General features: G+C 40.7%; 1 long non-coding RNA gene across 1 annotated transcript in view; it reads right to left on the bottom strand.

The window, feature by feature from the left end:
- Positions 1 to 6423: 6423 nt before the first annotated feature.
- Positions 6424 to 27865, bottom strand: part of LOC308595199 — a 37957-nt gene continuing 16515 nt past the window's right edge. The window contains exons 3-4 of the long non-coding RNA XR_014011903.1: positions 26872 to 26935; positions 6424 to 7599 (exon numbers count right to left, since the gene is read on the bottom strand). This is a non-coding gene — a long non-coding RNA (uncharacterized lncRNA). The remainder of the gene's footprint in view (positions 7600 to 26871; positions 26936 to 27865) is intronic.

Genomic DNA, 27865 nt, shown 5'->3' with positions numbered 1-27865 from the left:
TTTTTTAACCCTTTTCTTTCCAAATGAAAGAAAAAAATGGTCTTTCCTGTTTTCACCTTCTGAGGAGTAGACAGCCATTTCCTATAAATCATTGTAGAACTTCCCCTATGAACAATGTTCCCAACAGATTTTTTAATGTTAAGACTACAACCATTTCCAGAGTGATAGACTTGTTAGTCTGTTGCAGCAAAAACAACCATGAAACAGAAAGAATAATAAATGTTATCATGGTAAGAGCTATTGTGGACTAGAACCCATCTTATCAGATGCCCAGAATGGAGAATGGAGAATGTAGCTGAATTAGGTGTGTAGTGCATCTAAATAATAATTAACCCCCCCCTTCCCCTCTCTCACCGATATTATATGGATTTTCTTATGTTTTTGTCAGGAAGCGTTTTGATAGATTAAACCTGACTGTTGCCCTTAGACTGTGCAACTCGTTACTATGGCAACAGCTTTTCATTGACATCCGCTTATTTCTTTTTACATTAAGGGGTGTATCCTGTTGTTAAGGCAATTTGGAGCATGTGCTTATTTTTCAAAAGTAAAAAAAGGTTTCTCTTGAAGAAGAAACCTACATTCCAAAAAGTCTGGAGTGTCATAAATCTTTGTTTCCTTCTTAGAATCATAAAACTGTAGAGTTGGAAGTAACCCAGCGGTCATCTAGTCCAGCCCCTTGCAATGCAGGCACCTCAACTAGATCATACATGACAGATTACCATCCAACCTCTTTTTTAAAACGTCTAAGGAAGGAGAGCCCACCACTTCCCAAGGGAGTCCATTCTACTGCTGAACAGTTCTTACTGTCAGAAAGTTCTTCCTGGTGTCAAGCCAGAAACTCATTTCTTGTAACTTGAATCCATTGCTTCAGATTCTAGCCCCTGGAGCAGGAGAAAACAAGCTTGCTCCATCCTCCATGTGACAATCCTTTGATATTTGAAGATGCTTATCATATTACCCCTTCCAGTCTCCTCTTTACCAAGCTATGGGCACTGTTTCCTTTCGGGTGGAGATGGAGGCCAAATAGGCGTTGAACATTTCCATCTTCTCTTTGTCACACAAAAGCATTTCTCCACCTTCTCCACACAAGGGACCTGCTACTTGCTTGCTCTTCCTCTTGCTTTGAACATAACTGAATTATTTTTAACGTCATACGTGGTTATCTCCCTGCCCACTGATCCTCACAGCAACCCTTTTAGAGAGGTTAGGCTGAGAGCAAGTGCTTGACCCTAGGTCACCCATTGAGATTCATGGCCTTTTACGTGAAGTAGCGGCATATAAATACTAAAATAAATAAATGAGTGGGGATTTGAAGCTCGGTCTCCCCACTACTGGCCAAACACTCTAACCGGTGCACCACTTTGCCCCCTCCCCCGCCACCACCTATGCAGTTTGCCAAATAGTGACGAGCATCATAGGAACACTGGAGTGCTTTGGCCCATCAGACGACAAGACAAATGAAATAATAATAGCTCTCCTTACAAGCTATCTATCTTGCAGAGCACTTTATCCGGTTATCATGATGCTTGTTTCTAAGCGTTTTCCACTCACAGATTCCCTGATCTCATAAAGGGCTTTGATGTAGCAGAAAAGGCTGTGGGCTTGTTACAGAGCAGAGAGCTCTTCAGCCAAGGGGCCCATTCCAAATGTCAGGTATAAAAACAACATTGACATCCTCTTCTGACATTCTCAGGATTAAATGCTAGATTACCAGCCCCAAAATGTGCAGGGAGTTTCGATCATCCCTCACCTGTCTTTCAGAATAATGGATATGTATACATATTTTAAAATGTTATTTTTCAAAACCGTGAGGGAATTGCTTTAACTTCAATATACAATGCAGAATCTCCCTGTTCCTGTTTTGAATGTAATATTTTCCACTTTAGAGAGGGCCATAGAGCATGTTCTATCAGTGGAAGGTTTCAATCCCAGGTGTCTCCAGGTAAGTCTGTGAAAGATTTCTGCCTTGTCCTAGATGGACCAGTGGTTTCCCTTAATATAAACCAACTCCGTCTGTTTCTAATTTTGTTGTAAGCATTACCATTTTTAGACTGTGAAAAGTGCCTAGACGACTGAGGTTTGAAATAAACGTACAAGTTAGCAACACTGCAAATATTGTTCTGCTTCTTCGATTTCTAAATGGCCTCATTGTTACTATAGTTACAACAGAGTAAGTGGTTTAAAGGTTCTTGCAGCGCATTTGACCAATCGTAATTTGTTTTCCCCCGTCTGTTAGATATATAATACAGGCTAGATTTCACGCCCGTGCAGCCTGATTCATGTTTCTTTGTATGGACGCGGGTGGCGCAGTGGTCTAAACCACTGAGCCTCTTGTGCTTGCTGATCGGAAGTTCGGCGGTTCAAATCCCCGCAATGGGGTGAGCTCCTGTTGCTCTGTCCCAGCTCCTGCCAACCTAGCAATTCAAAAGAACACCAGTGCAAGTGGATAAATAGGTACCACTGCAGCGGGAAGGTAAACTGCATTTTCGTGCTCTCTGGCTTCCATCATAGTGCTCTGTTGTGCCAGAAGCAGTTTAGTCATGCTGGCCACATGACCCCGAAAGCTGTCTGTGGACAAGCGCTGGCTCCCTTGGCCTGAAAGTGAGATGAGTGCCGCATCCCATGGCTGACTTTGACTGGACGTAACCATCCAGGGGTCCTTTACCTTCTTTTTTTTACCTTGTATGTAACCACCAGCATCTCATCGATGAAAATAGAGAAAACTGACAGATGTGTTGATGGAGCTATGGTTACCAATTCAGGGCTGCAAAGGAATTTACCTGCAAACAGATTGGCCCCATTTGCAAACACCCAGTTTCCCCACAGCAAACTGTCACAGCTTTTGGCAGTTAAGGCAATGGGTGGAATCCTAGTCAGCAGTGGATTCAGTGTACCTTGTTAGAGGGATATCAGTGGATGTTTCTGCCCAGAAGCCAAGTGTGGGGTTGATGGGCCGTAGAGTTTCCAGGAGTGGCCTGAGGATGGCCTTTATGGTAGATTGACATCTTGTGGAGACCATAATCCTTAGTACAACCCTAAAAATTCCAACCCGGAGGTTGGAACTGATATGTATCCAATGCCTGAGCCAAAATCCACCTAGATCTGGAATCGATAAGGTTGTGGCCATTTTTTCTTTTTCTTTTTTTTATAATCATATTTATTAAAATTTCCAATAATAACAGAGTAGAAAAAATAGAAAAGATAAAGAAAAGAAAGAAAAAGAAAGACCAATTTTAAACCCTTATTTTCATAACCTTCTTTCTGGGACTCCCTCCTTCCCCTCCCGACTGTATTCCCCTTTCCCTACGTTGGTTCCACAAGTTCTCATTCCCAATTTAAACCTAATATGTTGTGCCTATTAGCCAATTTAAATTACAATCTTAACATCACTCCTCATCTTTAACAAAATAAAACAAAAATTTTTCCCCCAAGATCTGCCCCGTTTCCTTCCACGAATTCCCCCTTTTTATTCCAAAACATGTTAAATCAAAATACCAAAGTTATATAGAAAGATAACAGATAAAAGATAGAAGAAGATTCCAAAAGTTGGTTACATAGCCTTTGGATTCTAGAATTCCCCCTCCCTTCCCCGGTTTAGATTCCCCATGTCCATCAGTCTGTATGTTGTCGGCCTGGAGGTCTCAAGTCCACGACCAAATTTTCCTCAATCCATCTTGCCGGTTTTCTTTGAATTTGCTTGTTTTGATGATGTTTAACTTCAAAAATCCAGTCTAATAGAGGCCTTTAATTTCCCTTGGTCATTGTTGCTCCTCCCATTATTCTTTCCGTGGCATAGTTGGTCCTTTGCTCTTTTGTTTCTTACTTTCTCAGGTTTCTGTCTTGTTCAGCTGCAAAACCATTCTTATTCTGAAATCTAGTATCTCTACAGAGGTTTGTTATTCAGGAACAAAAACTTACGTCCAGTTCCTACCTTACTTCAATAGAAAGATTCTATTGTGTTGTCACCTCTGTAGACAAAACAATATTTCAGTTTTGCTACTTTCCCAGGAGCTAAGACCAGTACACATCCCGGAGTAGTTTTCCACATACGCCACTTGTAATGTCCCAAAGCCCCTCTAGGGTGGTTGCAGTAACTTTGTGTCCTCTAATCCAAAAGTCAAGTTGTTGTTTCTTTTTTCCCCCAACATTTTGTATCCATATTTATGTCCAATTGTAACAAAATTAACCAGCAAAATACTTGTAACAAAGTCCTCTTTGTATTCTCAAGATTTGACAGCTACTTTGACAGCTGTCAAACTCTCCATTTCTCTCCACCAGGTTCTCCGAATCGCCCCGGTTCCCAGGGGAGGTTGCCTTTTCCCTCTCACCCTCGACTTTTCTCCTCCAGCACAATTCTTGTAATATCCCATCGTGGAATTGATTTTTTTGTCAGCAATAAACTTCTGAATCGATCTTGGTTTCTCAGTCCTTGTTTTAGCATGTTTACAATCAGGTAGGGGACTGACTTCCTTTTTAGATCCCCCCCGCTCGTGCCGAATCCGAAAAAAATTCCTTTTTTTCTCCTTTTATACCCGATTACCCAATTACTCACGGGTTGTTGTTAAATGTCCGAATTTTCAATGGAAGAAGCCAGCGCTCTCCGACGAATGGCATGCGGCTGCGCTCGGCAGGGGAAGCGATAGACTCACAGTACCACGCCGCTCCCCGGCACCCGATCCGTAGCCTTTAAAAAGGCTCCTTCATGAGTCGGGAGGGCGCTGACGGTACCAGCCGAGTCCCCATGTCCACAGGCTCCGTGCCCGTGGTTTTTGAGGGTCCCCGCGTCGCCGGCGCGGTAGGACCCAACCCCTGCCGAGCAGACTCCCTCCGGAGCTCGGAGGGAGTCCGCCATTCGGCGATGGCGCCAACCCGGAAGTCCGGTTGTGGCCATTTTTTCTAACCCATATCATTGTCTGCCTGAATTTGTTCACTACTCATGAGACTGCAATAATTACCACAAGTAAAAAGCATGAACTAAAAGTCCATGCTAGTAGATGTTTTCAGATAAGAAAAGCAGTGAAGCAAGCCACACATTACATGGCAAGACAGATGCATATAATACACATATAATAAACACAATGTTGTATTTATATCTTTGTGGATATTGATCTCATTTTATAGCCAATGAATGCTATGATTAGCCTAAGACCAGTCTGTGAATCAATAGCACAAAATTCTTTAAGAGATGTATCCACATGTAGAGGAACTAAGGTTTGGCAAAAGGCAATGTCCCTCATGTGGAGCTTCATACAGGCATGTGGTTTTTAGTGTGGGATTGCTGGATAGAAAGACCCATAGGTAATCTTGATTCTTTTTCTTCTATACCTAGAAAAGCCAAAGCCCTTCTATCTCATATAGGTGGGACTACCTACTTTGATTGGGTGCAAATATCAGCTGCATATCTATTGGTTGAATGCTAGGTATGCCTTCTCATTGAAGGACGTTTTCCATGGGCATTTGTCAAACTGTCTTCTCTGGAGCTTATAGTAGTAGATTGAATGAGCATTTCTCAGGAATAATTTAAACCCAAGGAATAATGAAAATGCAGGGATGTTATGATGACACAGAAGATCAGGGATTATACATGAATTAGATTTATTTACATAACACAGATTTCTGAGTTCTAACTGCTACATCCTTCATGGAAATAAATCCAACTGAATTCAAAGTCAGTTAAGGACGTTTAGGTTCTGCCTCCTAGATCATCTTTTGTCAAGGTCCTATAATTCACCTTGCAATATACTAACGAGCCTTGGTCACATAATGCCCCTACACCCCCAAAAATGCAACAGTTGCTTGCATATACCTTTCTGCCTATAATAGCGTAGTCAGGCTATCTTGATCCTTAAGAAATGCAGGTATAAGTTACTGGGTAGAAATTCAGCAAAAGCAGCTTCAGACTTATGTCTGAGGCAAGGAGATATGTTGTGGCATGTCTGCCACCATCACATGCAGCAAGAGAGAGAACAGGAAACATGCCTTACTTTCTCCTTATCATATCAGGAGAAGAGGAGATGGGAAGAGGGGATGAGACATCATGGAGTCTCCTCTAAAAATTGCATGATCTTCTGCATATACAACTTCTAAATTAATAGCTATGGAGAAAGTATTATTTACTCAAATGCTTTCTCCAGTCAAAGCTGTATTTTTCACAGGAAGGTCATTCCCCTGATGAAATGTCTAATAATGTACTGAGTACAAGGTGTCTCATCGCTCAGCTTGAGAGTTTCACAGTATTCCTGTGAGCGGTTTTGGCGAGACCCAAAAGGCCCTTGTAAGCTCCATCTGCAAGCTGCCTTGGGTGTTGGATCCTCTTCTATGCTGCTCATGGTTTTGTCACTTTTCTTCTCAATTATATTTGTCATCCACTTCAGAGACCAGTACAGGCATTCCCCCAGAAGATTCACAGCCAGAGAGATGAAGTGTAAACAACAAATAGGCTTTCCTTTTATTACACACAGAGAAGAGGTATCAACACACAGCTGCTTTCTCACTTTGCGTTTCAGAAATTACCGCCACTCCTCAGTTGGCCATAGGTACCTCCCAAATAATTTCAACAGCTGTTCAGGCCAAGTTTCTTATTTTATTGTAGACCTCCACCCTTTATTATTAAGAAAGGTAAAAGTGCCATTTTGCTTTCTACAAGCCTTAAAATAAAACAGCAGATATTACACAGCAATAGGAAATCATCCCCAATATAATCTATCAGTTTATGAGGTTTCTTTGGCCTCATGCTGAGAGTTTTATATTCCACATTGTCCTCCAGATGGCTGGAGTTTAATTTCCCCTGTCAGGATGAGCACATTTGAGTACACAGTTTTATTATCTGCAAAGCAAAGAGTACAAGACTGAGCCCAGGATGTCTCCATTTCAAATTTCAATTCTGATCATATAAGCTTTTTTAAAAAAATTAAAATTAAAAGCTGCAGTTTTCAAAGTGAGTGACTATCCTGTAAAGACTGAAAGATCAGTTCATGCCTGACCCTTTCCAGCCCAGTTTTTGAGTCAAGCCGGATGTGAGCACCTGCCCACTTCATCTTAATCAATGATTATGAGCCAAAGCATATGTAATGGTTGTCATGGAGATAAGGCCAAGCACAGCAAATTCACATTAAATGATCTCAGCACTGCCTTCAATATTTTGAACCACTTGCAATGCGGAGCTCAGCCACTTACATTGTGAGCAACTATGTCTCTTCCAGAAAATGCTAACACCTTTGTCTCGCAATGTAATCATGGAGCCACATGCACATTCATGTGCAGAGGATATGTGGGGCTTTCACATATAAGAAGCCTTAATTTTATTTAAGGAGTCTTAAAGAGTTTCTCTCACACACTTTTCTCAATGCAAGGAGGATTTCTTCAGCAGTTTTGAGCAGAAAATAAATATTGGAACAGTAATGAACTGCTGGTTAGCCACTCTTGGATTGGTTAGCTTGTGGTAGTCCTAATCATGAGACATCACATCTCCTGAAAGAAAAGGGAAAGTCTTTCCAAGGATGGAAGGAGTTAATCAACAGCAGTGCAATCTTGTTATGTCCTCTCTGTTTTCCTGACCAAGAAGAAGTTCCGGAGGCAGAATAACCAGGGCTTGGTTTCCTTAGGGGAGAGCACAGTGAGAAATTGGCGGCATTTCTTGTAATATATATTTTATTTAGAAATATACACATTGAGTGTGAATTGGGACAAGTGTAGCAGAACATGTGTAGCAGAACATGTAGCAGAACCGCTATCCTGCATTAGATTCCCAAAGTTACTTAAATCTGCAAGGTGCTTTTAGCTTCTTCTTCTCTCCCTTCCGGGGATGGAGGAGAAATTTGGTTCTGTTCATATTTTCATGCCGTGTTCATTGGACAAATAACACTTTTAAGAAAGAGTCAGACAGTTGTTGTTTTCAATTTTAAACTCATGCCAGAGGGAAAGAAAGAGAGTAGCATAATGAGATGAAATAGGAAAAGCAAGCAGGTACATAGAGCCCTAGCCCTGTGCTGACTTGATGACATTAGGATGGTCTTTGAAGTCTTTTTGTTGTTGTTTCAAACTGCTTTTAATTGACATTTTAATGCTCTGTATTCAATAGCTGTTGCTTTTAATTTTTTGCTGCCTTTTTATATTCATGCCCTTTTATTCTGCTGATGTTTATTCTGCTGTTATAATGTTGTTTGTAATATTTTTAGACTGTGGTTTTATGGACCGTATTATGTTGGAATGAAATTTGGTCTTTTAATATATTGTGACCTGCCTTGCTCAATGCATTTCAAAATGACTAAGTGGATTTTTAAAAGCCCAGTAAATTAAAGGAAAAACAGAGCAAAGTGACAAAGCATTAGAGTTAAAATATGATGTGTATTGGTGTGAAGATATATCAGTCATATTTAATCCTCTACAGACCGGGGGGGGGGGGTTAACTAACAAAAGAACAAAACGGCTGCCTCTTTTAAAACCACAGGACTAGCATGTAAAGAGCAGAGTTTAAACCCCATTGTTAGGCAGATAAAAAAAACAAAGGAATAGGTTATGAAACCTTCTTTTAATACATTCCAGCTGTTTGAGGCAGCTGGCTCCCCACTTCTCCTCTAATGCAAGGAAACAGACCACACTCTGAAGTACGTTAAAAATGCTTTACTTACTCAACCTGAGGTCACAGTCATGCATTATCCTATGTAGTAACAATAAGAAATGCAGGTATAAGTTACTGGGTAGAAATTCAGCAAAAGCAGCTTCAGACTTATGTCTGAGGCAAGGAGATATGTTGCGGCATGTCTGCCGCCATCACATGCAGCAAGAGAGAGAACAGGAAACATGCCTTACTTCCTCCTTATCTAATGATGATGATAATTATAATAATAATATTTTATTTGTACCCGGCCCTCCCCGGCCAGAGCCGGGCTCAGAAAGACTAACATCATCTAAATAATACAATATGCATAAAAAATATCAGGAGAAGAGGGAATGGGAAGAGGGGATGGGACATCACTGAGGCTCCTCTAAAAATTTAGCACCGTTAGGTTTGACTGCAACACTCCAACAAAACTACTTCTTCAGATGAAATTATTACAAACCCAAAGTTGTAGCCCATGGTGTCTTTGAACTAACAGAAGCACTTTCACTTGCAAATGCAGGGCAGAGGATCTGATTTGCTCTGATCTCTCCTGCCCAATGCAACCCCCTGCACCTCCCCACCCAAAATCTTATTTTAAGGGGGGGCCTCTGGAACAACATGTGATACAACATAGAGGGCTGCAGTTGGAATGGGTGAAAATATGGTGCAAAGTCACAATGGGATACAATCTCCAACTATTTCCTAAAATTGTATTTGTGAACTGGAAAAAAGCTCTATTCGTTTCAGCTTTGATTAGAGCACTGAATCGGACCCAGCACCGTAACATCAAGCAATATTTCATGTCAAGGTGCCAGTATAAAATTCACATTGTCAGGCGATTTGAGATGGAACCACAGTGGAACATATTGCTCTAAGATTATCTTTAATTCCAAAGAGCTAAATTTGGATGCTTAGGCTCATGCAATAATAAAAAGATGTCGGTGTATGTAGGATGGGAAAAAAGCTCTCATTAAAAAGTCCTTCAGTGTGCTTTTTATGGAACTTTCCCCATGAATCATGCAGGTCTGAAAAAGAGTGAAACAACCAGAGACAGAGTTCTCTTGGGATCTTGTATTCAGCAGAAGCAGTATGAGCTGTTGAAAATTTGGATAACAGAAGGAGCCACAATCCTTGGTAGGTACATTGTAACATTCAGTGTAGGCACAAACATATATTCTGTGAGTGTCTATCCTGTGGGCTGAAATGTCTAAGGGTACTCACTGGTGAGAGGAACGAGTGCAGTTCTACCCATCCTTGAGTGAGAGTCCTGGGTGGAAATTAGCAACCTGAGTGAGAGCAAGATTACTGGCCACGATAGCAGTACATCTATGTGATTGACGGGCGGGAATTTGTTTTGATATTTTATATGGTTCTGTCCAGTGAATGGTTTCATTGTCTCCTGGTACTTTAAAATAAAATAAAATAAAATAAAATAAAATAAAATAAAATAAAATAAAATAAAATAAAATAAATAAAATAAATAAAATAAAATAAAATAAAATAAAATAAAACAAAATAAAATAGTAGGGTGGAAGAAGTGGTTAGTGATAGCAGTTTGAGTGTGATGGAGCGTGGAGTGTGAGATATTGCAGTGATTGGGTGGGTGGGTGGGTGGGTGGGTGATGTGTTTGTGGATGCAGAAGTAGAATCAGTTGAGTAGAAGATAGGATGTTGTATGATTTGTGTAGCTGGAAGACAGAAATTGGGGTGATGTACATGTGTTAGTGGGCTAACTGTTTCATACTGTGAGTCAGGATGTGCCTTGGTAAGAAAGAAGGTGAAGAGGAAAGGGCCTTTTAAGATGCCTCCCAAATATGTTGCTATGTTTTTGCTGTTTTGAGATGTTATAGTTTTCTATAGTGGTTTTGTATTGTGTTGTATCATTTCCCCTCTCTCTCTCGGGGGGGGGGGGCGGCGGGGTTTAATTGCTTGATTCATGGAAAATGCTATTCATATGGAAACATATTCTTCAGACCTACATTCCTTGATGATGTTTGATAATCTAAAAGATGATGACCAAGTAAGCCACAAACCAATATAGGGCCAAAGCTTAACAAGGTGTGGCCTGCTTGCCAAGTAACTAACAATGGCTGATGTCATCCTCCGGTTTAATATCTAAATATGCATATGTCTTCTGGATATAGATAATTGGTGAGGGGGAACTAATGGAGTGTGAAAGGAACATTAGAAAACAGAACAAAAGGGCTAGTGTTATAATCAGGAAAAACCAACCCAATATTCCTCACATCTGAATGCACCCATTATCTAACTTTTGAAATGAACCCCCTTAGATCAAAAATTTGTCCAAAATTCATGTAAGTTCTGGGACATCTTTGGATCCCACCCATCTACCACCAACCCCACTAAGAAGAGGGAATGGCTGTTAAACCACTCTTAAATGTGTAGTGCCCATGTGGCCTGAGTACCTGAACAGATGCTGAAATAACATTCCTTGTTATTAAAGGTAAAGGGACCTCTGACCATTAGGTCCAGTTGTGACCAGCTCTGGGGTTGCGGCGCTCATCTCGCTTTATTGGCCGAGGGAGCAGGAGTACAGCTTCCGCGTCATGTGGCCAGCATGACTAAGCCGCTTCTGGCAAACCAGAGCAGCGCATGGAAACGCTGTTTACCTTCCCGCTGGAGCAGTACCTATTTGTCTACTTGCAATTTGACATGCTTTCAAACTGCTAGGTTGGCAGGAGCCGGGACTGAGCAATGGGAGCTCACCCCGTTGCGGGGATTCGAACCGCCGACCTTCTGATTGGCAAGTCCTAGGCTCTGTTATTACTTCCCTTTAAATTCATATCCACCAGACCCAGACCACCCACTCACAATCCCAGCTACTTTGTGTGTCCCATCCTACCATGCAATCGTCCCATTTAGGTTGCCTTCCATCCATCCTTTTATACATCAAAGTGCTTTAATGATAAATATTTTAATCCTCTCCTTCACCTAAACCTGAGCTACACTTTTCAAAGTAAAATGTGCTTTTTATTCCTCTTCACTTAAACATGAACTATGTTTTAAAAATTAAAGTGTACTTTTCAATGATTCCATTTTAGTCTTTGCCATGATCCTCCTTTCTTGCAGAATACTGTAAGCATGTCGGCTGCAGTCCATTCATCCCAATGAAGTCCATCTTCTGGACAGGTGACCACTAGAACCTTTTCCCTGTATGCTTTTGAAGCCAGCTCCCAAAATATATAACAACAAGACCCCATCATTTAACTCTGAATTGTCCTTGTTCTGTGTATTATTGCACCATCATTTTAATGTTGTTTTTTAAACTGTTGTAACCTGCCCTGGGACCTCAAGATGGGTAATAAATTAAAAGCAGCAGCATCTTTTTGCTATATTCTAAAAGTCTACAATTCTTAAATTAAAATTGCATCAACATCAATTCTCTATTATCAAGAATTAAGTGGGGCCACAACACTGAAAATGTACTCAGAGTACTTTGAGAAGAGCCCATATCAGGATTTGTTTCACTTAATCTTTCCTCCTGGGCAGGAATAGATTACAAGAAGACTGAGAAAAAATATGAGCAAATGTCACAAAATTCTAGTGGATTGAGGATGGTGGGGCCTGGGTGAGAAGAGAGTGGCATCTACAGACCCAGACTCAATTTTCTGATCAAACATAGTAATCCTACACTATTCAAGATATGTGTGAAATGGCCAATCACATAGTTCTTTCCACCCCACTGAATTGTCTTTCAGCTGGGTTTACCACATCTTCAGAGCACTGATTTCCTAGTAATGACCTTCTGTACCCCCAAACCCCTGCTCATCTGATTTACGGCTGCACACTTTGGACTGTAATGCTCTCTGTAGTCTCTTGTCCAAATACAGTGGTACCTCGGGTTACAGACGCTTCAGGTTACAGACACTTCAGGTTACAGACTCCACTAACCCAGAAACAATACCTCAGGTTAAGAACTTTGCTTCAGGATGAGAACAGGAATTGCGTGGTGGCAGCAGGAGGCCCAATTAGTTAAAGTGGTACCTCAGGTTAAGACAGTTTCAGGTTAAGAACAGACCACCAGAACGGATTAAGTTCTTAACCCGAGGTACCACTGTACATGGGGGCAGGGGCACAAGAGCATTTGTACCCCAACTCCTTGGGCCACACATACCCTACTCCTTCCCAGCTTGGCTGCTCTGCAGTTGTTGGTGTAATTTTCCTAAAGTATTCATTTTGTCCCGGTCCCCCCCTTTAAGGTCTTCCAATAAGCCTCCCCAAAAAGCAGGAAGCACACCTGTGAAGCACTCCCAGAAGTAGCCTCTTTCCTGGAAATTCCTTCTGATGAAGATGATGTTAGCTCTTTAATAGTCAGAAATGACATCTTGGAGAAATCCCAACCCCAGATGGGGGAGATCCAAGTTGGGCCACTTGGTTACTGCATAAAACTACTTGGAGCTTATTCTAATCTTAAAGTACAGTACCTGATTTTAAATTTATTTTGGTGAGGCCAAATGCCTTGTGTCTGAAGGGCAAATTTCTCTCTGCTGTGGTCTATTCTGTACAATGTTTCTTTTGTATAATCTTTATTGTGGAGGTTGCAGCTTTTAACAGCACAATCATTTGCATTTTCCACTCAGAAGCAGGTCCAACTGTGTCCAAAAGGACACATTGTGGCAACTGCAACCTTTAAGCATTTAAGGTTTAACGTAGGCATATGAAAATTGCTTCGTGATATTTTTATGGGGTGCAATTCATAAATAGAATCAAATAAATAAATCCAGTGCTTTTTTTCTGGGAGGACGCAGGGGGACGCATACCCCTAAACATTTTGTGAATCTTTTGTCCATTTTGTCCATTTACTGTATTTTTCCTGATTTGAACTGTAAAATGGTAATTTTCTTGAATCGAAATGAGAGTACCCCTAAACATTTTTTTTAAGAAAAAAAAGCACTGAATAAATCCAAAAGGAATCAGTTAAACCTGAGCTGGGGGTAGAGAAAGGGTAGGCAAAATACTGAAGAGAAAGAAAAAATCCCAAGAATATGCTTTGCAACTGCTGAAACTGTCGTTCAAGCTATTTTAAACCAGCCCAGACAAAGTACTCACAAATGCACTGTAGAGAACAGTTCTGCATTGGCAGCATGACTTGACAGTATCCTACGGGAATATGAAAATAGGCCTGAGACAAGATAGAATTTGATCAACTGTTATATTTCACCATTTCCTTCCCTGTTTTGCCAAGCTAGTCAAATATGGCACCTTTCTTTTCCTCTCAGGGCTGGATATCAGGGCGATAGATGGGTCAGGAGTCAGAAGCCATGCATTCTTCTGAAAACAGTGTGGGAGGAACTTATTTAACATTTCTCTTTCCCTCAGGAGTTACCAGACGAGCCCTTCCATTCTTCTGCCTGAGGCTGAAAGAAAAGGAACCTGCTGTTTTCCTCCTTGGAGTGGGAAAGGTGACTGTATCAGCTTGTTATAGAAGCTGCAAGACCTTTTCTCCTTTTATTAGCACTGATTTATTCACTTGCCTGGCAAAGCCTGGATTTTAACAAGCAGACTTATAATGCATACTTAAACTCTGCACTTTCAAATTATATCCAGTGTTGGGGTTTATATTGTCATTCTATTTATATGAGTAAGGAAAGAAGCCCCAGTGGCCCCCTTAAAAGAATCAGTACAAGCTTCAAATATTTCAAAAATACGAAGGTGTGAGCTTGTCTTCCCGTGGCCCTAGCACATCAGGGTGATGTAAGGAGATGCAAAATACACTTGAGGATTTCATCATTGCCTCCAGATTCTTGGTCCAAGCAATACATCACCACAGAAAACCCTCCGGCTGAATTAAAGTTCACCCATTTCCATGCATACTTCTGCATAATTTAGTTTCTATTTAGGTCTTGGATATAGCCATGTACACATTTTTATTCAGGAATGCACTGCATTATTGGGTTCTGTAGTCAAGGCAAGCGCTCCTGTATCTTCACACACTAGCAGCAGGCTTAATTGGGATCCTATATGCTCCTATACACAGAAGCTGAGGAGATAATACTAGCAGCACACACACACAATTAAATGGATCATTCTTGACAGCCATTTCCCTAGCAGCCATGCCAACTCTTGACTCCCAGCAATCACCAATCACTGTGCCAACCACATTCCACCCACCCCCACTCCTTAGTAGCCAGACATGGAAGGTGCTATTCCACATCTATGTTGTCACCAGACTCCACCAGACACACAAAACATGATCCGCAAGGCACAAAGACACCACAACACGCTCTACAGCATGAGCCACTGCTGTTCAGGCAACAAGGCCTCCAGGAATCCCAGAATCGTCATCACCATCATAATTTGATTTGTATGTCACTTTTCCACAGTTACAACTATCCTCAAGGAGCTTACAATGTAAAAATATTTACATAATCACAAACATGACAAAAGTAGTCATAAACTATAAATAAAACACATCAAAAAGCACACAACCAAATCAAGCCATTTCTAAATAAATTATAAAATCTATCTATCTATCAAACCCTAAACTATGCCCCCACCCAAGAGTCTGTTCAGCAGCCTCAGCTTTTGTAGCTGGAGTCAGTCAGCCAGCCGGGGAAAGGCTAGCAAGGCAGGGAGCAGGTCTTCCAGGACTCACAGCCAAGATGCATAAAATACCTGCTAATCTTGGATTTGCATGTGAGAATTCGTAAATGTAATGATCCATTCAACATAGCAATGGAGAAATGGAAACATTTTTAGAGAAGTACAATTTTTTTAAAAAAAGGAAAGGAACTACAATGCTTCTAGTTTCAATGGAAGCCACTCTTTTTGGAATAGCAACCTTTCCCTCTAATGCAGACATGTGGACTCACTCTGGTAGCCCTCCACATATGGTCAGAAATGCACACCTTTTTATTATTCCAGATCATGATAATATTAAAACCTAGGCTGGGCATTCACAATAAACCATATTTTATGACTGGCTGGGATTAAGCCATTGAAGAAAACATCTAGGAATGATGTAACAAGTTTTGAATATTCACAATAAGCTTTGTGAAGGCAAAAGCACAGTTTCAACTTTTTTTACATTTACATATCAGTGATGTGTTAGTCAGATGGTATTAAGCTCAAGTCAGATCCGTAATCAGAAAACTCTCTTCACAAACATAATCTGGTCCCCATGTAAATGAATAGCCTTTCTGTTTGTGTGGGAGAGAAAGAAGTATTAATTTTTCAGTGTTCATTTGACTCTCCCAATGGTTCTCATCATCAGTTTCAGTACTAAACTGTCTCCCACACTGAAACTCTCTGGCTTTCAACTCTTTGGAAAGTGTGGATGTAACTGACTGGTGAGTGAAGTCCAGCCAGCCTTCTTTCAGCCTGTGCCAGCACTGGGAAACACAGGTTTTCTGTAAAAGGGAAAATTTAGCTGCTTATTTTCAGTCCCAAATAACCAGCTAAAGAATTTCTAATTTGAGCTGATAACAGTAATGCCAATCAGTGTGGACATATAATGAGGAGGAGGATGATTAATGCAGATGACACTTAAATAAATGGTTGCCAAAATGCTCTTCCAGAACTTGTATATGATGCCACCTTTTCTTCACCCTTGCTATTGATGATTACAAGATTCTTAAGAGGACATCCCCCCCCATATGCTAAACTACTGTGCACATTGATGGTGCTATACAGATCTATAATATGTATATAGCAGACTTGGAGTGCCTGAGATGGAAATTCTAGCCCACTTCAGAAATGATGCCCACACATTAAATCAACTCTTTGAGCGAGGAACGGGGCCAAACCAGCTAGCCCTACTGCCTGGCATCCACACATACACAGCTGTAGCAAGGAAGCCTGAGCACATACATGTGAAGATTGCATGTGCAGTTGTAGTTACCAAGCAGGAGACCCCTGCATTACTGGGGTCCAGGGTGGCATGGAAGTCTTTCTGCAGCCAGCTGTATATACAAAGCCATCCCTGCTACAGATGGAGGCATGGATACCAGAAGTCAGGGTAACGGGTGCAGCCCCACGTCCTGTTTATGCATTTGAATGTGTGGGTGTCATTTCTGAAGAGGGATAAAGTTTAGCACGGTTACAGTATCTTTAGCGGCATCTGTGATCTCGCTATTGTTGAAAACAAGACACTAAGGGTGGATCTACACTTGTGTTTTTAACTCTAGGAAAGAGTTAAGGAACGGTTGCGGTTACACAGAGGAACAAATGATTGCATTGCTTACAATGTTCTTAACGCATTATTAAAATGTGAAACCAGAGGGTGCCGCAGAGCAACCAGCAACAGTTTGATGAAAATACGATTAAAATTACAAGTATGTCCTGTGATGTTTTAGAATGAACAATCTAATATTGTTCTAACAATGTTAAACAGGCTAGTTTAAGGCAAAGCCCAAGCAAGGCAAAATTATTATTATTATTATTATTATTATTATTATTATTATTATTATTATTATTATTATTACTACTACTACTACTATTACTACTATTACTATTATTAATTGTTACTTATACCCCACCCATCTGGCTGGGTTTCCCCAGCCACTCTGGGCAGCTCCCAGCAGAATATTAAAAACATGATAAAACATCAAACATTAAAAACTTCTCTAAACAGGGCTGCCTTCAGATGTCTTCTAAAAGTCAGGTAGTTGTTTATTTCCTTGACATCTGATGGGACGGCATTCCACAGGGTGGGCGCCACTACCCAGAAGGCCCTCTGCCTGGTTCTCTGTAACCTCACTTCTCACAGTTACGGGAACAGTCAGAAGGTGCTCAGCCCTGAACGATGGGGGTGGAGCCACTCCTTCAGTTATACTGGGCCGAGGCCATTTAGGGCTTTAAAGGTCAGCACCAACACTTGGAATTGTGCTCAGAAATGTACTGGGAGCCAATGAAGGTCTTTCAAGACTGGTGTTATATGGTCTCGGCGGCCACTCACAGTCACTGGTCTAGCTCTAATTGAGATATACGGTTCAAATGTCCGCTCTTGAAGATTTTATATATATATATAAATTAGGAATCAATCATATTGTTTGGTGCTTAGATACACTGAATGCTCTTCAAACATTATGCCCATGTGCAGACATTCCAACATGTGGGGGTGGAGATGGAACAGATGTGCTAAATAGGCCAGGCAGGAAAGCATGATAAACCTCCTAAATCATAAATAGGGACAAAGTAAGGAAGAATATTAGCTGAATCAGGCCATTGTCTGAAATGAATACGAAACATCTACCACATATTCTTTTAATTTACTAAATAATTCTACTAAGTTGGCATCAAGGCATTCAGAAAAGTCTATTCCAAATCTGCTGTAAAACTCCATTGTGTTCGCTGCCTTGATTTTAGAACTTCAGACAGGCTCCCTGGAGGTAATTATGTGCTGTGGCAAAATGATTTTTGTTAATTTGCTGTGTCTTGTTTGATAAGCCTAGCCAACTTCTAATTTACATTAGGAGAAGATTACTTACTAGCCCTGCTGTAGTATGCAAATATATTGCAGCAATGCATAAAAATAGCTGTGAAGTAACTTGCAAGGTCACTTTTTGTGTAGGTTATACTTAATTTAGTAGATAAGTGTATAAAACAACCCTTTTTGAATACAAGGGAATTTTCATTAATCAAAGGTCAGGGGCCTTCTGAATTACTAGCTGAACTATGAATTCAAGTTTACTGCTTGAATGAGAGAAGTAAAAAAATACAATTATTTGTCATATATTCAAATCCTAGGAACTACTTCCTCCAATGGGAGGAAGGGTGGGATATAAATTTAATAAATAATAAAATGCACATCCTGAAGGCTTAGAACAGAATAAAACATTACAGCTATCTAGGAAGCAAGCAAACAAACAAACATCAGTTGATCTGGCTTTCACCAGCCAAAATGGTACCCTGTCTTTATCAAGAGTGATATGCCAATGAAGTACAGGATGGGAAGCCATGGAGGAACTGTACTGAAAGACAGGGGAAGCCATTGCTAGGTCAACCTTTAAATCAAGAGCTATCCCCTCCTCTCCCCCAAACACCCCCCCCCCATTTCTGGAATCTAATTGTATTCATATAAAGTAACGAATTAAAGATACAAGAGTTTATATAAGGTCATTTCAATAGAGACAACTTATGAGTACAGAGTTGTGTCCAGTTGTGGCAGCAAGAGTCTTGAACTAATTTTGAGGGGACTGGAGAGGAAAGAAGAGGAGATGGAGAGGAAATTCTGTTGCAAGCAGAGAAGTCCCTTGTGCCAGTGCAGCTGAAATGTTAGATATGACCAACATATTGTTACCTGTAATCTGTATGAAGGCTGGCATCTGTTTGTCTTGGGGGACAATGTAACAAACTCCATGCTAATAGACAAAATGCCAAAATTGGTTGATGATTTGGAAGAGGCCCAAGTAAAAGCGGAGATCAAGCAGCTCTGAAGTGGGAGATCCCTAGTAAATTTGGAAGAAGCAAATTGCCTTCTACTGGCTTTCTCTGGAAAGGCAATGGAGCAAATTAATAATGGTACTTGGTGGAAGGAGCAGATGGCAGTAGGTGGTTCATGGAATACAGGAACTAGGGTTCAAATACCACAGATGGGAAAGCACCATCTGCCACAAAGACATTTTGGAAAGAAATATCCTATTCATCTAAATATAATCAAGTCCCAGTGATATTACAATACTAAGGATTGATGTTTATGTATGGTTTTGAAAAGGTCAAAAACAAAAAGTGGGGCAGTGAGTTTAGTTTGTATGTTAATATGAACCTTCGTCATCTGTAGCTCCTCAAAAAATATGCAAACAGAAGCACAGGTATTTTTGTTGGTGTACCAAACTTGTGTAGGGGACGCGGGTAGTGTTAAACCACTGAGCCTAGGGCTTGCTGATCAGAAGGTCGGCGGTTCGAATCCCCGCGACGGGGTGAGCTCCCATTGCTCGGTCCCAGCTCCTGCCCACCTAGCAGTTCGAAAGCACGTCAAAGTGCAAGTAGATAAATAGGTACCACTCCGGCGGGAAGGTAAACGCCGTTTCCATGCGCTGCTCTGGTTCGCCAGAAACAGCTTAGTCATGGTGGCCACATGACCCGGAAGCTGTACGCCGGCTCCCTTGGCCACTAAAGTGAGATGAGCGCCGCAACCCCAGAGTTATCTGCAACTGGACCTAATGGTCAGGGTCCCTTTACCTTTACCTTTACTAAACCTGTTTACAAAAATGTGTATATTACAGGTACAAATGCAGATATTAATGAAAAGAGCATTCAAAAAAGGAATTATGGGGACATGACATACAAATGCATGTATATTTGATAAATGTGCACTAAAATGATGACTTTATAAAACTATGATGCAAACGGAAATGTGGGAAATTAATAAAACTTGAAAAAATAGGAATTTAGATAAAACAAAAGGGACATATTTATCCATCCCTAGTCAGAAATAAAATAGGAAAACACTTTAAGTTAAGGGTTAGAGGTTTCCTGTATCACACTCATAAGCAGAAGCTGATAAACCATTGAAAACAGTATTAGTTAAGGAAGGCCAAGTAAGTAAATACTATATGTATTGTACACATTTTATATGATAAGTTGAAGTGAATAATGAATTTGACAAGCGTTCTACTTATAGACACAGTGGGTGATTGTCAACTCAGTATTGCTCAGAGTGGAGCCATTGGAATTAATGATTCTAGCTAAGTCATGTTAATGCATTTCAGTGGGTCTACTCTGAGTAAAACCTAGTTGAATGTCACCCAGTGTGACCATCAAGCACAAAATCCAACTCAGTTTCTTATAGCTTTGTTCCATTGCTGCAGTCAACCTAATATTGCCCTTTCATTGTACCACTGATTTCATTGGGGCAAGCATAGCTACCTTTGAGTATATCATACTTAGGATCAAGATATTAGCAGAAAGGTGAAGGACAGAGTTGGTTCAGCAAACAGCTTGGCAGGCAATATGTATTTATCATGGGGGAGAGAGGAAACTAAAAATATTGGGGGGGATCAATAAAGGAATAATGATTAGATAGGAACAATAAGGGAACTTAGAAAATATCAGGAAACAATCAGCAACAGAGGAAGAAATTAGTGACTCCATAAATTGAATCTCTACAGAATTACTAAATCAAATAGTTCTCTCTTTTAACAAGTTTGTGGTGTCTCTTATGGGAATAAAGTGGCAAAACAGTTCTTCTCTTGGGTATGATATTTAAAAGCACAATGTCAAGGACTTTGCTGACAACATACCACATCCTTGTATGAACAAATAAATATATATTACTTTATTTTGTTCATCCCAAAACTTTCTCTCATTGGCTGTGATAGACAACAAACATATTGTCCTGCATATGAGTAATTTGCATACCTGTAGGTGTGCTGAGAGTACTCACTGTGCAGCTGTTGCTCTTTTTGTGAAAGAAAATTAAAAATTGTGGTGACATTTTAAGTAAAAAGTTGATAATAAACCATCCATGAATGTTGTTGTTGTTGCTGCTGCTGTTGCTTCTGCTGCTGTTATTTATTGGTGCTGTTTATTGCTTTAAGTTTGAAAGAATACAAAAATATGAAAATATACCAAAATTAGGGTTTCATTTTCTTCTGTTTAGGGACAGGGCTAAATTGAAAACTTAAAAAGAAAGAACCATGTGAATGAAAAACTGTACACTCTTTCCACTGTAAGTGCATGCCTAAAGCTGTCCCAGAGTACCATCTTAAAGCATTTGGCAGCCTCTTAATGCAATTTCTGAAAGCGTCAGCATAAACGAGGTCAAGGTGTCCTAAACTGCTAGCTTTTATTCTACCTGCCAGTAGACTTCAAAGAGCTTGTACAGTGACTAAGTGCCCTGTTTTTAATAAAAATATCTCATCTAACTTAATTCTAGGGTTGCTTCCACATATGCCCCTTTCTCTGAATTGACCATCCTTCATTCATTAACTTTTTTAAAGAGACCTCAAATCACACCATTGCCAAATCCAGTCATTGCATTCCACTGTTTCGTGTTCTACTTCCATGTAAAAACGATAAAGGTCTTTAAAAAGGGAGGAGGGACCTAATATTTGCATTAACAGTGCCAGTCTATTCAATATGAATTGATAAACTGTTACTGAGGCTTTTAAGGGCCGCAGTGCCTTAAATGAAAAGCTTTCTCTTCACATGCTCTGTCCATTGCATTGTTTCCAGTTTAGTGTGGCTAGGGGATTATTAATGAATTGCTCCTTAATATGTTGACCTGGAAGCAATAAAACATTTAATTATGAGTGCAGAAAAGCATTACTGAAAAAGACTTCACTGTGAATTCATGTTATTGAAGAATTATTGTCACAAGCCATTATTGGATGATGCAACTCTCTTTTATTTAGTGCTGCCTGGAACCTCTAATTTAATTCAATTTCCAGATTATTGTAGAATACCATTATGTAGAACTGGAATTGTCTTGCTTTCTGATCCAGTCCAACCCAGAATGAATCTGTGATAGGCACCACCTTTATAAATAGTACTTGCACATTTCCAAGAATCCTGTTTTAGGCTCCCCAATGAAAGACCGGTTGCACAACTTTAAACAAAAAACAAGAAGCAGAACTTCGAAAAAGAGAGAGAGAATTTTGTGCAACATTTCCATTGAACTTTGGACTCTGAAATTTGTATAGATTCCTATTCTTCAGTGTGGACTACAAGGAAACCACCAATGGATTGGAGCAGTTCCCATAGAGTATTAAGTGTCTGGGCAAGGGAAAGGGGTGGTGCTGTCTCTAAACCACTGAGCCTCTTGGGCTTGCTGATCAGAAGGTCGGCAGTTATTTAAAATATGTCAGACCTTTTGATCCCACTTTTAAAATATGGAGTTGAGCTCACCTTATTGTATGAGGCATGCGCATAATTTCACTAGACCAGACTCCACCACACAATGAGCTAGTTTGTGTAATTGACCCACACACCACACAATAAGTGCAGCACAACTCCATATTTAGCAAGAGTGATGGGTGTTAAAGTGTGTTAAATTTTGCCATGCAAAATGGCAAATAGGCTAATAGATTGTCATAAGTGAGCAATCACCCCATAAAACTCTCAAAAGATTAATAATCTGACATGTTTGTTGTCAAGTCTTGGAAATTGCACCCCCCTTATGAACTTGCCCTATATCTTGTGGACCTCCTCTACTCAGCACTAAGCTTCCATTTGACAAAGAATACATGAGGACCCTTGAGTCTAACCATGCTCATACTGTTAACTGCTGTATGTCAGGATCTACTCTTGTAGAGGTGAAATGGTAAAATGGGTTCTCCCCATCCCTCCATCCTCACTCCTTTGTGCTGCTCAAACCTGATCTTATCCAAGGACTCTGGTTAAGAAAGGAATGGGAGAAAGACAGGGAATAGCACTACACACATCTGAAGAGCCTGAGGAGTAGGATAGTGAAGGATTGGGCTTGGCACAAACTGTCCCACCTCCGGATCAGGCCAGTCTGCCTCAAGCTGACTTGAGGATCAACCACCCCACCCAATATCTGGCTCTGAATCAATGTGGGTGTGGAGCTAATGTTTGAGCAAAAGGAGATACAGAGTAGGACGTCACTATTATTTAAGTTGAAAGTGGATGCATGGCTCCTTCTTAGTTGAGTTAAATGAAATAAAAACTGACTAAAGAATGCTATGTTGAAATAAATAAATAAATCCCAATACAAACAAACAGATACCAGCTGTAAATAAATATATATAATCTTCTCATCCTTTCAGTGTATCTTGTCATCGATTTTTAAATTATAAAGTGTCCAGAAAGGCATCTCTTACAGAATTTTTGTTCAGACCGTTGCACACAGCAGATTTACATAAACCATAAAATATTTTGCACGCGATCTAAACACCCTTTTTTCTTGTGACTTGGTACCGCAAGCACCTCAAGCTGCCCTACTTCTGTAAAGGAAAAGTAGCCTATTTGCATCTAATTGTTGCTTCAAACTAGCACACTGAATAACTTTATATAAAAAAACTAGAAGAAAAGACATTCAAGAGTGGACAGTACTTCTTATTTTTTTATGAGAGAAGTGAACAGTCCATGGGCAAACATTTTGCTGCAGGTAACTGTGGATGAGATCCAGTAGCGATTTACTCGCATCATCTGTCTGTAAATGGAAACAGTCTGGCCTTGCTGTGATGTCGCCAACCCATTTACATACCCATCAACTGCCCCAATAAACATGGGACATCCCTTTTTTCTCACAAGAGGACAATGGCCAAAATGGCCTTCACAACCTTATACTTTTTTTCAGGCATGGTGCCCCAAAACATGTTTTGGGCCACTATTCCTGGACATAGCGCTTTTTTTGGGGGGGTATGATCTCATACGAGTCACAGGACTCACATGAGAGTGTGGACCCAAAAGATGGAATCCCAGATTTGGGCCATGTCATGTTGGAAGATATGCCATTCTGGCATGTTGTTGAGCCCACACTCAACAAAGGAGTTTCGCACTTCAGAAATGATGTTGAACTACCACACTGATTCCAAATGTCTGATATAGAGAGGTGGAGAAGGTGCTGGTGGAGGGATTCAGATTAACAGTTGGGCCAGGCAGTGTCCAGAGTGGCCAGGGTAGACTACACTTATGAAGGGCTGCTGCTTAGGGCTGCAGACCTTTGAGTGGATACCATAGGGAGGACAGCATTGTGGAATGGACTTAGGCAGGATCTAAGTCAGAATCTCAGAGACTGGGGATAGCCAGAAGGGCAGGTGGAATATATTATTATTGTTCTGGATATTATCATATTTAATATGCAATTTTAGTGTTTGTCTTTTTGTTGTGTATTTTAAGCCGTATTGTAAGCTGCTTCAAGTATTATTTTAAGATTAAAGTGTGGTAAAAAGTGATAATATGGTGGAACTGGGTTACTTCCAGGTAGGAATCAAAGGTTTTCACCTGAGTATCAAAGGCACCCATGGGGCAGAACTGGGAAACCTCTGGCATGATTAATGTCTTTCTGCAGAGGCCAGATAATATTTTCGTGTAACTGATCTTGCCTATTTGATTTACCCCTAGGTCGCTTCATTGCTGACGCCATGCCATCTACCAAATCAGCATACTGCCAGGCGTGGAGAGGCCTCTCCTCCTCTGGTAACTTCATAGTCAAGAATCACAAGCAGTTTGTCTTTTATAGTCCTTTTTATTCAGTTATTCAGCAAGGTAAGAATCCATATCTCTCCACAAAGAGAGTTCCCCCTCCATCCCCAGCAACATCCTGGGCACCAATGAGAATTTCAACCCCTCTGCATTCTCTGTTCTCTAATACGGAGAGACCTATGAGCCCAAGGGGAGAGGGGTTGCCCAGGCTCTCTAGGGAGACTGTTCCCTCCTTTCCCCCTCTTCTTCTACTATCTTGTAGTTAGGTAACTCCTACGGAGGCTGTGCAGCATTCTCCTCTCTCTCTCCTACTGAAACTGCTGGGGAGAAGGGGTGCGAATCTTCCCCCTCTCCTCCGCTTCAGAGAGAAACTGATCTGACTGAGGATACACTTCCCAATTCTCCCATTCGGACCATTTCCTGACACATGCATAAAATACTTATCAGCTGGTGGATATGAGGGAGTTGCCTCTTGAAGCAAATCTCTGAAATTCATCTCCAGGATACATTATTTCCTATGGGTTTGATGAATGGATATGATAGAAAATCAGCCTTGAGAATCTAAGGAGCAACAAGCTAATTCAGGAATCAATCTTAGGAGGCTGTGGTCTAATCCAAGGTCCATGCAGTTCAAAAGTATCCAGAATGAGTGCATCTGTATACCGTATTTTTTGCCTCATAGGACACACTTTTTCCCCTTCAAGCTCGGGCTTCCCCCGCCCCAGCCCCGTGCCGGGGGGGGGATAAATTTTTTTCCCTTTATTTCCCCCCAAAAAACTAGGTGCGCCTTATGGGGTGGTGCATCCTATAGGGCGAAAAATACGGTATATAAAAGACTGGGGATCTCTGCAGAATTTGAGGGGAATACAAATCCCCAATCTCTGCAGAAAGAATCATGAAGTGCTGAAGTCAGGCTGAAATAGTGTCTGCCCTGTGGGGTGCCAAGTCAAAATTTATTAAGTGTTGTGTTATAATACATTACAGTATAAAACATTTAACAGTGGAAGAGATAGGAAAAGCTTTTTATAATATAACAGTATCTGACTCAAAAATTCACACTGAAATATAACCAAAGGGGGGGGGGGGACTAATATATCTTGACATAAAAACAGGTTACCTTGCAAGTACCCAAACCATTGTTACTAATATTTTTTTAAAGAATAACAGTACAGTCCAACTTTTGACTTAAGCACCCTGGACAAAGATGAAATAAGTCCCCAGTGCTACTGAGTCCAAAGATATACCAGCAGAGTGGATTTGTGTCATTCTTGGGCACCATTAGTGCACCAGCGTAATTGCAACTTCAGTGTGACACCCACAGTGCAAGGGGCAAAAATGGAAAGAATTTGAGGTGTCACTGAAATGCAGAAGTGGCGGACTGTGAAGGGCAGAGCCACTATGTTAGGTTCTTAGCAGGTGGGTTGCAGTTGCTTACCAGGAGGAAGAGAGGTGCTACAAGATGACTGAGAGGTTAGAGGTGGTGGAAACACACCAGCAGGAGCACTGAATTGGCTCCACCAGTGCTGGACACTGAGATCCAGTTCTGAGGGCCTTCTGGTGATGCCCTCACTGCAAAAAGTGAGGTTACAGGAATCTCAACTAAAGTATGCATGACTGATGGCCATCCAACTTCTGCTTTAAAACCTTTAATGAATAAAAACCTTTGTTCAGATCCAGCAAGGCTCCTCTGATAATTATGGATTACATCCAATGTTAATCATACTCAGAGCAGATCCATTAAAATTAATGCACATCACTAACTTAGTTCTATTAATTGCAATGGGAGAATTCAGAGAATTCAGTTGGCTACAACCCTATGTTGTTGATATGTCTCAAAAGGTGAGTTGACCACGGAGAGTTTGATCAGCAGGTAGTCAAGTCTGTGAGTTTTGCAAAATATTCATAGGGGTAAATGTTTAGTGAGAGCTTCTAGGAAGGGTGCTGAGTGGTGGTGCTGAGCTCCCGATTTTACCTTGAATAGAAATCCTGTATCTACAGTGGCTCCATATCAGGATGTAGCAGGAGCTCACTTTGATGCTGAATGATGAGGTTCATTACCTAGCTGTATCAGTTCCAAGACTACCGTGTTAAAAACAGGTCCCACGGCAAAGTAAGTGTGCCTAGTACTGGACTTTAATTCTGAAAAATTACAGGAGGAATAAGAAGACCGAGATAAAAGATGTAGTTGTCTCACTTACCTTCTCACAAGTTATTCTTGAACTCCCAGGAAATGTTTAAAAAATGGAAGGTGTGAGCAAATTACTGCAAATAGAATAGAATATAGCAAATAGAAGTTAATAGCAAAAACTTGGCTTTGGTAAGTGTGTTGTGTGTTGTGCCTTAATTACTAAAAACAGGCTCCACGCGGTGTTGAGAACTCAACAGGTTTCTTCATAGGGTTCTGTATAACAATACACATCAGTGTATTGACTTGGAGGGCAGGAGGACAAAACCTGAGATCCTTATATTCAATATAAAGGAAAGACTTGAGAGTGGGGAGACCTAAGGCTTTAAATTTGTTTCGTTACCATGGCAATCACTGTTATACAAGGAAATTCTAACCTAATCTCTTGTGGCTTTTATAAAAATAGAAACAGAACAAAAGAATTTCAATTGAGTCTGTCATTAAATTTTCTTTTTTTGACTTCATGAGTGAGTGAGTGAGTGAGTGAGTGAGTGCGAGCACTAAGACCTCTGCTCAATAATCATTAATTATCAAAGATGGCTACATACATGCAACAATATTATTTTGCCAGAGATGTTATTGAATATAAGGGGCTGCCTTGCATCAACTGAGAACCGTTGTATATTTGGACAGTGCCCGTGATACTCTCCAGTAGTTTTAGACTACAACAGACATCATACCTGATTATTAGCCCTACAGGCTGGAGTTGAAGAGAGTTGTAGTCCAACTGGAAGGTGTCACATTGGTTACACCCGAACTAGCCCATGAAAGTCAACACTAACTAGCAATGGCTTTTCTTCAAATCCTGCTGCCGCTGTACTTTAAGCAATGATGCTAGTCATTGACTCTAGGATCTCTCACAGGCAAAGCATGTGACCTATGTCTAAGCCATGCCCACCCTCAACTTCATGATCGCTTAAAGACTTGTGTACATGATCATTTATCCCAAGGCGCTAATCACTCTGTGGCCTCAGAACCCAGGGGAAGGGACAATGGAATGGAGTGTC

Source organism: Podarcis bocagei, assembly GCF_964188305.1.
Source record: "Podarcis bocagei genome assembly, chromosome: 9".
Taxonomy (NCBI): Eukaryota; Metazoa; Chordata; class Lepidosauria; order Squamata; family Lacertidae; genus Podarcis; species Podarcis bocagei.
The sequence above is the reverse complement of the archived record's forward strand: the minus strand, read 5'-3'. Positions and strand labels throughout refer to the sequence as shown.